Source organism: Poecilia latipinna, unplaced genomic scaffold (genome assembly GCF_001443285.1).
Source record: "Poecilia latipinna isolate Pla-1442-1.1 unplaced genomic scaffold, P_latipinna-1.0 Scaffold60, whole genome shotgun sequence".
NCBI lineage: Eukaryota > Metazoa > Chordata > Actinopteri > Cyprinodontiformes > Poeciliidae > Poecilia > Poecilia latipinna.
In genome coordinates, this window is record NW_015112676.1 from 107,895 (window position 1) to 120,672 (window position 12,778).

At 38.5% G+C, this 12,778-nt stretch overlaps 1 long non-coding RNA gene across 1 annotated transcript in view; it reads left to right on the plus strand.

Annotated features, from left to right (window-relative positions):
* Positions 1-3,414: 3,414 nt before the first annotated feature.
* The window catches only part of LOC106962237 (uncharacterized), a 20,560-nt gene continuing 11,196 nt past the window's right edge, over positions 3,415-12,778 (plus strand). Inside the window, exons 1-2 of the long non-coding RNA XR_001427930.1 lie at positions 3,415-3,525; positions 8,603-8,608. This is a non-coding gene — a long non-coding RNA (uncharacterized LOC106962237). The remainder of the gene's footprint in view (positions 3,526-8,602; positions 8,609-12,778) is intronic.

The window sequence follows — 12,778 nt, forward strand, 5'->3', positions numbered from 1 at the left end:
TCAGACAGACTAAATATATACAGTGTGAATGTGCGTGAGGTGCGGCTCATGCACTGCTTTTCTGTTTCACGTACACTCTTATTTTAACACTGTTTAAGAGATGGCGTCTTTGTCTTAATTTTGATGACTAACTTAATGTCCTGGTTGTGTCTCGGCGTGTGTGTGAATACAAGAGGCTCCAAACTCACGCCAGGGTGTAAAAGGGCGACTGTCTGATTGCATCACCAAAAACCAGCCACCAGCTTAGTCAGAGGAACTGATTTAGGCCCGATTTGGAAGTTAATGGATGCTAACGTAACGGGCCATTTTATTGGTAAACATTTTTCTTCTTCTTGATGGAAAAAGCAAAAAACAATTGTGTGGAAGTGATTGGTTTGGCTTTAATTGCTCCAACAGCATGGATTGTGTACTTTTTTTTTTTTAGAGTCAAAGAATCAAGTTTCCATATGCCGCTAAATGGAGCAGTGCAGTTCTTATGTCGGTTCTACCTGCAAACACGAAGCTCAAAGAAATACTATAAATGCACTTCTGTGAGACACTTTGCAGACGTACATTTTGAGGTGCTGTGTGAAAGGAACACGGCAGACAGGGGGTAATGAGCTGTGTGTGTGTTTGTCCTCGTGCTTCAGTCCTCTTCCCGTTCTCCTAATGAAGCCTCAATGGGCCTAAAACAGCCTCACACCATCCGTCCTGCAGCACATGAAAGAAAACTCGAACCAGTTCGGATCATGTGACTTCCTGAGGCTTGAGTCTTCATGCGTCTGCACATTTCAACGGTGGTGATTAACAGGCTTTGTCCCCTACGCAACAATTTTAGCAGAACAAAAGAAAAAGTTTCTTAAATAAGTAATACATATCTTGCATCTTCCCCAACACTGAACAGTTTATTTCCAATAGGAAGAATGAAACTTATTATACTATTGCTTTGTTAACCTTGTTTTACCAAGTCAAACATGTCTTGTTGTTTCCACCTGTACTATCTATTTTATCACAAAGTCTAAAACGAAACTATAAGTTGGAAAAACATCAATTAGCCTATTAGCATTTTCAGATCAGTCATCACCATTTAAACAAAGGAATAAAAAGTCTAGAAATTTAGACTTTCTCGTATACATATGGATAAATCTGTCAATTTGTTTTATTTATTTATTTTTTATTTTTTTGCAAAAACAAAATTGCAAGGCTTATTGCTAAAACTGGTATTTAAGCGGTTAATTATTTTGAAAACTCCTAAGTATTTGTAAGGACTGGAGTTAATTGGTATTATTTAAGAAAACTGTGAAAAGATATGTTAGGCAGTCTTTACAAGTTTCATTTCGCGCTCTATCTGGGAGCCACAATAGTGCAAAATGTGTGACAATAGTAAAATTTCTTCTGAAATATTTACATGGATCTAACGTGTTCAGTCCTCAGTAACATTCACAGTTATTTATGTGGACCCGCCCAGACAGCTGCCCAATCCTAAACGGACAAACAGTCTCTTAAAGGTTACTTTTCTGACACTTAAGGAAGCATGAAATATGCTCTCATGTTCTTTGGAGTTGTTTTGTGTTTTGATTTATTGATTTTAGTTTCGTTATTATTCTGTGTTCCTTAGTTTCTGTTTTTAAGCAGACCAGCCGTGTTTCCTTGCTGGTTCCTCATGTTAAATCCCGTTACTTCCCTGCTGACTTTTTGCTCCTGGATTCCTGTTTTTGTTCATTGTTTTTCCTTAAACATTCTTCATCTACTTGCTCTCTCTGCATTTGAGTCACCACACCTCATCATGGCACTTTTACACGATCACCTTGTTATACAGGCAAATACAAAACCTCAACGGTACAAGCCCTAAAACTGTCATAGTTAAGGGCAAGGGATCTATGGATATTAGGCGATATGATGCAGTGTGCCGTGAAATTTTTTTTTGAAGACGCAAAAGTGTTCATTCGACCCACTGCTTTACTATTCAACCTATAGTAAAGCAACGCTGAGTTTTTTCATAGCAGTTTATGAGTTGCCTAACCGTAGCTTGGTCACATTTTCAGATGAGTTTATGTTGAGGAGCTGGTAAGGCTCCAGCATTCCTTGCTCCGCTCCTCTTTACCATGAGCCAATGCTGGAATTTGCCTGGCAAACAGAAGCAAACATCTAAAAGTGTCTGTGTCGCCTCATCTTCAGGCACAGAGTTGTGGAATTTAGACGTCCTACAATAGTTGTGAATGATCCACCTTATCAGCCTGGATCATTCAAAAGAGTGAGCTGTTATTTAGCTCTGTATGATGTCACTCAGCCAGTAGAGAACATTTGCCAAGAACAAGTACATCGTTGGGGTCGTATTATGCTTTTCAACTCCAGGATAATCAGCTCCTTTCTTGTTACACTTTTGGTATTTTAACCTGTTGCGCCTTTGCAAAGCTACAATGAAAATTTCAAGACATTCAATTTATATAATGTAATATATTAATATCCTCTTTTTTTTAGCGAGACATGGCCAGGAAGGCAACAAGACATCCCTCTAATATCTTTAATTACTGGAAGAAAAGAAGTCTCATTATAGTGGACACTGTATGTTCATTCTGGTAAATCATTTGAGGACCAACTTACTTACAGTCTTATGCATTATAATCTGCTTACCAAAACAATGACGTCTGTTGTGCCAAAAGATTTTGACAGACCAAGAAATTAGCAAATTAGCTTTAAAAATCTGGTATATGAATAATAATATTCACCGCTCTAAGAGCAGCCATGTACTACATGCTGCATATTCTGGGAATGTGGGAGATCCTGATACTTGTGTTTCTAATTCGCCTGTTGCCATATATTAAATATTAATACTCTGACCTCATGATTAGCATAGTAACATTTTCAGTAGAGTGCCAAACGATGGAGGAAATGGTAAGGTTGGACAATCAGATGAAAAATGCCATGAGAAATCAGCGACAGATGTTTTGGGCTTCTTCAAGGCAGTGAAGGCATGCATGTCCAAGGGCAGTGGGCAATAATAATACAGAATGTATTTTACAGTTCCACTGCTGTAAGCTGGTCTCGTTTGTTGGTGAGAGTTGGACTCCGTCAGGTTATCTATTGCTACCAATTCTGTTGATAATCTTTATGGACAGAATTTCTAGGCACGGCCTGTTGACTAGATCCATCTTGGTGGCCTCAGGATCACCTCTCTGCATTTTGAAGATGATGTGATCCTATTGGCTTCATCAGATTGTGATCTTGCCATATTTAGTTTCACGTCTTTGGAGTGTGGGACAGAGCCAGAGTGCCCACAGAGAATCCCGTCAATGCAATGGGAGAACGCGAAAACTTCGTGCAGAAAGAATGGACCGTGTTGCTCCAAGGCATCACGGTCCATTCCAACCGTGATGCCTGAACAACTGTGACTCAAGGACTGTGCACGGTGAAGGCGTGCGATCCATATCGTTCGTTTTATCCTGAGGACGTCTGTCTTGCTTCTTTTTTTTTCTTTCTACTTTTTACTTGAATGTGGCGAGGCATAGGGCTGCTCTAATTGATTAAACGTTGATTCATTTTTATGTCCCTTGGCAGGGACTTGAACCTGCCAAGGCCAAAGAGGCCTTGGCAGGTTCAAGTCCCGGCTTGTTGACCTTTGCCACATGTCTTATGACTGATTCTACTCAAAACCTCAAACAAAAACTTTCGTAATTCTCAGGGTGTGAAAAACTTTATAAGGGCAAGGTTTGAAAGAGCCAAAAATATGTTCTAATCCTCTTCTTCTATTTTGAGGTACATGGCATCCATACATTTGCATTTCCATGTTTAATCTAGCTATTTTTACACGATTCTTAAGTCATTTACTACAATTTCCATTTCTTCACTGACTGGGATGACTTCACCGCCAACCTGTTATGTGCTGTAAGGATATTTCTTATTCTTTGGTCTTCGGTATGTTTAAACAGGCATAAATCATTTCCTCAAAGACTCTCCTGTGTCATGTAAAAATGTCCATCCCAACGTCAAAAATGCCAGAGGTTTGTTGCTCCATTTTTTAAGAAAACAGTTGTAGCCGCTCACACTACTGGGCTCCCAGGACTGGTACCACAGTGTCCCTCCCTCTTGCAGACCTGCACACCATCTGCGGGAGGCATTCCATTGAGGTCAGCATCCCAAGACCCTCAATTTTCCCCTTGAAGACCAAACGTGCAGCAAATATTACCCAGTTTTCACTTTAAATGGGCATCATGCATCACACCAGCCTTTCAATTGCATTTAATTTAGCAAACTCGGCTTCAACTTCAAACAACAGTTCAGACATAAAAACTCCCTTAGAGACAGACACATTGAGCAGGGAAGTCTCCTCTTAGTCCGCCGAGCCTGGCGACACAAACGCTCAAATGAGGGTCATAATGCACATGCATGCGTGTCTCTGTGTGTAAAAGCCGTGTTTAGCTCTGAAAGTTTGCTCTTCGTGGACGGGGGTGCACTTTCCCCACTCACAGATAGTCTGAACTGAGACGAGTCTTCACACAGTAGTGGCACACAAAACCTTGCACACATTCAGTGCAGCACACCTCCTCATGTTCAAACATGTTCGGTGTGTCTCCTCCGTGAACTCTCCACTTTCCATACCATATGCGGCACCTGGCAAGCAATCCTTCACAGTCATTCAGCAGCCTGTAACATTACTGTCTGACCGTGGGCTGCACGGTTATGATGTCAGTGGGTTTGCACGGTACTGGGAGGAGTTTAGGGTCGTGATTCATTGAAAAGACTCATGATCTGGAGGACCATATGCCTAACCAAATAAAATCCAAAAAATATTGTAATTGCAGAAAACGCATAACCTCGTCTTCCTATTCTCAGCAGCAAGCAGTGGCTGCTTGTTCAGTATGCAGTCAACTCCCATTGACTGCACATATATAAAGAAATAGAAAACCTGTTTGGAAAATAACTATCACATGTTATATTTAATTATCTGGCATTCATTACTGGGCCAAAGAAAAATCAGACGCCAATCACGGCAAAAGTCAAACGGCACGACTTTCCGAGAAAATAGTGGACACTGCTTGAAATTTGACATTGGGTGTCTTTGGTTGTGGGAGCTAAATCAGCAGGTGCTGCTGCTCTCAACCTGAAAGACCACAAACCTCTGAATCAAGCTGGCGACCAGGGACTTTCTTTCACGACTAAAAGATTTTGCCCACGATGATGGCAGATGATCACACAGTGTAAAATGAGTACTGTGAAGATCTTCTTAAAAAGCTAATTCTGCCATCTGACCACCAGAGTGACTATTCTTAGTTCTCCAGTCCTTGAAATGATATTCCTATTTGTTCTCATCTCTTTATTACCAATAGACATGTTCGTCAGATACCCCACCAAAAGATACTGTAGTAACAATAATGTGAATCCATCTTACTACCTTTTCTTTCTATGCATGACTGCCTTGTCTTGCTTTTCCCAGCATTTGTAGCTCAGGAGAAAGCATTCTGTGAGGGATATATGCCAAACAGAGGCAGACATTCTGTCGATTCCTGTCACCTGTGATTTATGTACTTATTTTTGTCGGATTTTTGGTAAGTGGAAGAAACAAGTGACTGGCGGGCGAACATATCTGAGGTTGTTGCAGAGGGTTGAGGAGGAGTGACAAGGTCGCACAGAAAGACAAACAAAACCAAGTGCATTTTCTTTAAATGTGGTGGTTTTTTATTCTCTCTTACCCCTTCCTCTAATCCAAATCAAAGCTGCTGTATCGTATGTGTGACTGTAAACAGCCGGTTTCGTTTTGAAATACTGAAGCGATCATGAATACGTTTATGATCACATAGAAGGAGACCTCGTATTCTCATCTCCTACAAATAAAAAGCTTATTATCTGGCGCTACAGCTGCAAATTAACCAGGGTCACGACACAGGTGAACCAGACATGAGCACAAACAAAAACACAAATGGACTTCACACCGACATTTTCCCTGCTGGCATTGTGTGATTAATAGTTCTCGTAGCTTTGTGTCAATTCTTGCACATTGTTTTCAGCTCCAACAACCCACATGTTGACATTGTGTCTGCTTGAGTTTGAGTCTACTGTCTATATGATGAGTCTAAAGACAAGATGATGTTGCATGTCTGAGTCGCGAAAGAACAATATTTATCTGCGTGTCGTGTTGGTCGTAAAACCTGACGGACAACATAACATGTTTATTATGTATCGCACCATAATAAAAGAGACAGAATAAATAGTTTTTTGCTGTGTGGGTGGTATTTAAGTATTTATCTATTTAGTCATGGCACACTACTGCTGTCTAAAAATAATTGCATTGATCCTATATACGAATTAGCATGATGCAAAAAAAAAAAAAAAAAGACTTCCCATTTCAGTTTTACAAATCTTGGTACAGCTGAAGAAACCACCTCATCGTAGTGCAAAAACCTTTTATGGGAAAAAAAAAGGGGGGGGGGGTTTCTTTTAATCACATGAATTTGTTTTTGCAATTCCAATTTGTGCAATTTTATAGTCAATAGAAATGTAGGCATAGAGACACATTAGACAAACAACCATGCACACACACTCCTAGGGGTAATTTAGAGTATTCAGTTAGTATAACAGTTGTGTTTTTGTACAATGGGAGGAAGCCAGAGTAGCTGGAGAAAACTCATTCATGCAAGGGTCAGGGAGAACTTGCAAACTTTGTACAAGAAGACCCCAGGCTGGTATTTAAAACCATCATCCTCTTGCCACAAGGCAACAGAGCTATCAACTGTACCACCGTGCAGCCACACACACAGAACTCCTAGATCTAAATCATATCGACCGGTGGTTTCTCGTAATTTGGAAACTCCAATTTGGAGGAGCGTGTTCTGGATAACTCTCTTGGGTTAGCAACTACGGTTTTGAAAAGTGTTGGTCTCTCTACATTTTCAGCATAAGAATAGTGGATTTTGTTCTCTGAAAGTATTTAAAGATAAACGTAGAATGTGTTGGAGAATCAAAATAGCTTATTTTCCAGAAGATCTTAGCGATAAAGCTACAAACTCCATCTTGGATAAATAGTTCCTTATGCCAAAGTTCTTATTGCTTTTTAGCCATATTATTAGCAAAGCTGCAGAAATATCTGAGTTGGGAGGTATTGTATGAACCATTGTAATACAGTTGCCTTTTGTTGTGCATTATGGGTAGGGTCTTCTGCAGGAACGTGATAGTATGTGTGGAATGCTGATGGGATTCTTTGTTGACCTGGGACAAACAGAGAGCATTCTGGTGATTTACACATCCAAAGATGTGTAAAGATGTGTAAATCCCTTTCCCTTCCCCATTTCTGGAATTACAAGCAATTTATAACTTGCCTCACTTTATAAATACATCTGTAATTAGACCATGTCTTCCAGTCAACAACTTAATATATACTGGAAATGGTGATAAAAAGTTATTTTGATGTCTTAGTGACGCCATGTGTTTGTACTCTTAACAGCTGGGAAAACAGTAAATATACAGTCCACAGCTCAAAATGTACCAAATACAGTAATAGACATTCAATATTTAATTTTGTACAGCACAAAAAAATAAAATAAAATGTCCCAAATTCAATGGAAATAGTCCACTTTAAACACCTGATTTCACAAATATGTCAGAATTTTAAAAACGTCAGAAAATATTCAATCAATAATCATCATGACAAACATTAAAATGCAGCTGCAGAGATGTTATATTCACATTCAGCTGTGTGAAACATGCCGAGACAGATGAATCCGTGTAAGCCAGAGTCTCAATACTAAGAGTCTGAATGCATCATTAGACAGCAGCTTTAAAGTCAAAGCTAACAGCCATAAAATAACCCAGATTTAAGGGCCATAAAAACCTTGGACCTTAATGGATATGCCCTGTTATAGCAAAGGTTTGGCTCTAAAACCTTCCAGAACTTAAGACAGAATCAAGTGTTGTTCCAGTTTAAAAGATTTATTCATGTTAAACAGTGACCCCAGAGGATGGCACGTTGTGAGAGGCGTCGGTCCATAGCACCAGTACTTCCACTTTATTGGTTTCCCACTTTGTGTAAATAAATGTTAAGAGCTAGTCAACTGAGATTGAAATGAAATCTTGGGAATGCAAATTTCAGAAATGACTTTTTACATTAGTGGCAATCATATTACGTGGTTCTCACACCTAGTATTTGGGACCCATAATCCTTGTCCCTCATTTGGACTCGACCAAATGTGGTCGAGTCCGAGATGAGACCATCACAAAGGCTCTCGAGTACTGCAACACTGTGCTAAAGGTTGTATCTTCAAAATTTTCATGAGGTTTTGCCAAGCAAAGCCGCATCTGCAACATGAAGGATAGTGGGCCAATTCTTCAGAACCAGTTTGTCAAAGCAGTCATTTTCATAGCAAGCAACTATTTTAGAAAACCCCCATTTACCTTCTTTTGCACGGTGCTGCGACATGGGATCCATTGACTAGAGGGAGGAAACACTCTTCATGTAATTTACCGAGACTGACGGCATAAAGACACCTTAGTACTGTAAACTCCACAAGTTGTTGCATTGAGTTTTTCTTTCACACTTAGCTCACAGCTGGTCCATTGGTCATTAGATCCCCTGTTTATGTCCTCAATGGGAAAACCTAACCCTGCAAACAGGAAACTGCATTCAGAACAGTTTTTTGTTCATCACAACCATGCAAGCCTTTGTTCAGCAGAACTGCCACCAAACTTAAAACCCACAACCACACCACCTCCCATGATGCCTTCCACAACCTGAAGCCACAACCTGAAGCCACAACCAGATCCTGAGGTTTAAGTGATGCAGCTGCAGCTCATAGACTCTAATTGTCTCTCCTCTCAGAAAGTCCCTCAGTCTGTATACTTACTCAGCCAGAAGCCTTCCTGAATAAATTTAATGAACCAAATGTTTTCTCTCTCTTGCGTTTCACTACGGCTCTGCAGTACAAGAGGAATTTATTGAAACGCTTTCCACAGATTGTTACCAAGAAGTAAATAATTGGGATACCTGCGACTTTGTTAAAGCTTCAAAACCACATTTCAATGGTAGGTTTTCTTCACCATTGAATAAATGTGCTTAATTGTTTTTTCAAAGTTTTTTCAGTGAAACATTTTTGTGCTGCAATAAATTGTATTTAATTTGTTCATTGAAAGATACTGCCTGTAGCTTCACAGATTATACAACACCTAACTCTGAGTGTCTTTAAGCCTAAGTTTACTCTGGAATCGCGTAGATTTATTTATACATTAACAAGTTTGTTTCTTTAAATTAGCTTATTATATTACTTATAACAATGTAATATTACATTCTAATGCAACCATGGCGTAATATTTGGCTTTTCTGTTGCTTTTCCGATCTATCACGTCTCTGTGAATACCTGCATGTAATTTGAAAATCAACCAGTTGATGGTGCTGTTGTCCCTATAACAACCACAATTAAAATCAGGGTAAAAAAAAAAAAAAAAAAGTATATCTCTTTGCTTATACGTTTTATGCTTTTTTTGCAAAGGTTGAATTTAACAACCGTCTTTAAAGGGTCAAACTACAAACTTTAAATTGATATGTTATAACTTTGAACTTCTTGAAACAGACATTCAGATCATGTAGCTGCAAGAATAAAACCAAAGTAATTGAAAACACAACGGCTGAAAATGTTCTTCTCACTAGCTGTGCAGCAGCTGTGGGAGCTAACAGACAGCACTCAGCTGAAATGTTTGATGCCGTGTCTAGATTTCTCTTTCTGTTTTATTGTTGTTTATCAGGCGAAATACATGAGCCAGGTGTCTGGTTCTGTCTCCTTCGTAGAAGGGGCTTTTGACTGAGTTACAGCTGCTAATATTGTAATGTTATCTCTGATTTTTGTCATATAGGAAAGAATTGAATCAATAATTGTGTCTTTGACCTTGTTGCTTTCCCACAGAGAGCGATTGAAGGAGCTACTGCTATGTGTAGTCTCAGTTCTTCCTCTCAAAGATGAATTGTTCAGTTTCTGCAACTCAGGCTTTCAAATAGAAAATATTTGCAGGCTGTAAAGTTTTTATTTTATTTTATTTTTTTAATTAAAAACACAAAAAACAATTTTAGAAAATCATTCCAATGTAGCATTTTGCCTTTCTGGCATTGACAAAAAGTAATGAAAAGAAACTGTTTTTGTTTTCTGTTGACTTTGAAATTATTGTCTAGAGTCTAGACATTCAGATATTAGCACCAGGATAGGAACCACCATCCAGCTTGAGGATGGCAAACAACTGCTGGTCGTCTAGATCTGCACCTGCTGACCTAAGGAAGCTCACTTAGTTTATTTCTCCTCTTTCTCATTCAAACACTCCTCCAGAATTCAGTATTCAAGTATTGAAAACTCAAACTTTTGCACAAAAACCTTTGTGTTTAATTTTTAGAGAGAAAGAGATGGTAAAATAATTTTTTTCCTATAGTTAGATTGTTTCTAGATTCCATTTTTTCCAATTTTTCCAGTGAGAAAAGCCTGTTGTCAGTATACGCCCCTATTCAGTGGACTACTGCCATCTTGTGGGGACGTACAAGTTTTCCACTTCTGGCAAAGGCTACATTGAAAAAAGCAAAAACGATGACTATTTTCTGGTACAGCGCTTTAGTTTTATGTATTTTTGTTTTTAAACTTTAATTTTTGAATAAAAGCAAAGTTGAAACAAAGACGAAAAAGACAACGCAAATCAGAATGCGTTTAGATCAGACCTCAAAGAAAACTAGGAACCTCCATCTGACCGGGCCACCTTTAAATACTTGTTAGATTTTGTATGGATATTAAATTTAGGATCTGTGAGATCTCTGCAGCTCATCACAACTCATCCAAACCAGCACTTTAATTGATGTGCAGAATGCATTTCAGTGAAAGATTTGAACTCCACGTCTCCTAAATGCTGAATCATAACCCTGTGGCAGAAGATGTACGACCGCCAAACTCAGCAATGAGAGTTTCACTTAAACCAACTTCCCTCTTTAACAAACAACAGCAGATTGTTGCAGATTTAAAGACATCCACCTATTATGGTTTCTGAATAGACATAATCAAAGTGATTAAACTGCATTCTGTTTTTGCTGATACACTTCACACAATAGTACCTTTTTGTTCCGCTGGAGAAATTAAAGAAAGATTGTTGCACGTGTGCAGAATGTCTCCAAAATTTTTTGATGAATACACAGAAGTTTCTCTGAGTTTGGAAACATAAATGTTTCATTATTATTTAAACACTCAAAGATTACTACCTATTTTTTTTCCTCAAAAATTAAGAAATTTAGAGTTGTGTTTATTTTTTGACATATTTTTTTTAAATATCAAACCTTTTAGAATTACATTATTTTTAATGTGTTTTATTATTCAATTTGCTTTTGTGAGGGAAATGCTCATAGAAAAAGTGAAAAATGTGATAGGAAGAGAAGTTAAGACACTATCTACTTATCAAGCTGAGGCTTTTGTCAAGTGACTTTATGTAAAGTGAAACAATAGTTGTTGAGATGCAGCTGCGTAAGCTGCAGGTTGGGTTATTTAAAGCTCAAATGTTAATTGGAACTTTAGGCAATGGAAGGTGGTTTTCTGGTTGTTGCAGTTTGGCTTTACAAAGGTTTGCATGCTTTTTTGTTTGTTTTTTTGTTTTTTGGTCCTAATTCTTAATTAACCAAGAACATGAGTGTAAACTTTTTTTTATTATTATTTGAAATGGAAAATTACTGCATGAGACTTTCAAAGGCCCAGGTAAAACAATCCTACTGCATTGAGCATGTTTCTAAGTTAAACCTTTGTCAGGAAAGGGCTGTGGAAGGTATTGAGCAGTCTTTTATCTCAAAATAGTCAACACAGGACATGAGAGATTTAAAAACCTCTTTCACATTACAGGTGTAGACAATACACGCTCCTTTGTCTCTTTAAGATGCTATTGTTGGGTCCAAATTAAAGGCTGTTGTAATAAACTTCAACTCTGGAGACTGGATTTTCCGCTATTCTCATTTGTAATTTGTTTGGAGTTGTGTCCACCAGAGGGCGCTTTGAGACCAACAGATTCCGCTTGTCGTCGGAAGAGAGGCGGCAGTGTTCTTTCAAGACCGCGGCAATAACTTGCTAGGCATCCTTTTTCCAAGAGGGGGCAGTATAGCACCGTGTTCACACCGCGGTCACATGCTGGGTAATTAGGCATGAAAAGCGGTTTTGACACGCATCACAAGCTGACATCTGAGATTAATGAATGACACAAAAACTGGGAGTTTGGTTCAACTTGCAGTTTGTATATTTATTTTAAAGCAACTTCTTTTGTAAAATATAAATACAAATTATGGGATATTTTAATTACAAAGTTAAAACAAAACAAACCAAAAAAAAAAAAAAAAATGAACACACGAGGAAAAAAAAAAAATGACCGTACTGCAGTAGCCTTCCCTGTTATATACAAGCTCTGTGCCACAGGGGGAATATCAACACCATCTTAAAACTTTATTATACAAACAGTTTTGCAGTTTCGAACGTTTAAATTACAGCCTGAAAAAATACTTAAAAGGAAAAAAAAAAAATTACAACAAAGTAGCCCCTGAGGCTCAAGCGAGCACTAAAGTTTGAGAACTAGAGGGAGGGGAAAAAAATGGACATCATGTGCTTTCTATAAACACAAATATCAGACTGAACAGCACAGCCTCAGAACTATTCTGTACAACGAAACATGCACAGTGCGCTGTACATTCACACACTCCGTTCAGCTGCTGAAAGCACGACTGCTCAATTTAAAAAAAAAAAAAAAAAAAAAGTTTTGGGGGGAAGGGGGAAACCTCAAAAAGGGGGGAAAAAAAACGTCCCCATTTTATATT